The sequence below is a fragment of the Bemisia tabaci genome, chromosome 1 (assembly GCF_918797505.1).
Source record: "Bemisia tabaci chromosome 1, PGI_BMITA_v3".
Classification (NCBI taxonomy): domain Eukaryota; kingdom Metazoa; phylum Arthropoda; class Insecta; order Hemiptera; family Aleyrodidae; genus Bemisia; species Bemisia tabaci.
In genome coordinates this window covers 69,776,861-69,777,782 of record NC_092793.1, presented here as the reverse complement: position 1 = coordinate 69,777,782, position 922 = coordinate 69,776,861, and positions in this window count along the sequence as shown.

Genomic DNA, 922 nt, shown 5'->3' with positions numbered 1-922 from the left:
TGATTGACATATTTCACCGGTGTTCTTTTTCAAATGTACACAAAGGATTCATATTGGTTTCTGGTTCTTTCATTATTAGATAACTGGATAATAGATGGTTCTTTTTGTAATCGATTTTCTTCTAGCAGGAGCGTGCGTTTTGTTGCAGATAACGCAGGAAACTGTAGGTGTCGCTTCTACTAGGAGACGAAACCCTGCGCTACAAAAAGCACTCAATTATCCAGTTGTTTTAATTGCAATTAAACTGAGTGCGTTCATAAACAATAACATAGGAACTCTGAATGCAGATACATACTTCGTCGGCAAAAAAATTATATTTTTGTGGGAATTTTTAAAAATGAAAAAAACAGACGCCCATCTGAGTCCTTTGCGTACATAGAAAAAGAATACGCGTGAAATTTGTCAATTACCATTAAAATCACCAATTCATTTCCAGCTCTTTCGACAAAAATGAACCCAAGCAGCATTTTTAGTCCAAAATGTAGGCCAAAGCGGTTGCCATATATAAGTATTTTCGTCACTATGGGATATTTACATGTTTTGACTTGTGATTCGAAATCCACGCCTCAGATTAAAAACAAATCGACACCTACTATGCCGCTTTGAGAGAATTTCACTGTTCCTATGTGGGCGAATATTGGAATAGCGGACATTTCAGGGTGAAAAAAGTCGATAAATCAAGTTCATAATTTCCCTTGGAAGTTATGTGTTTTCTTAATTCTGGACGATTTCTGGGATCTGAAAACGTATATGGTCCCAATGTTATGAATCGACACCTCACATGACGTCCTGAGAGAATTTCACTATTTATGCCCCCCATGGCAGCCATATTAGAAAGAAGAGGGGGTTGAGGGGGTTCCCCTGGCCCCTTATAGGGTATAAGCCATTGCAAGTCTCACATTTGCGATTTATGTCTTGAAAT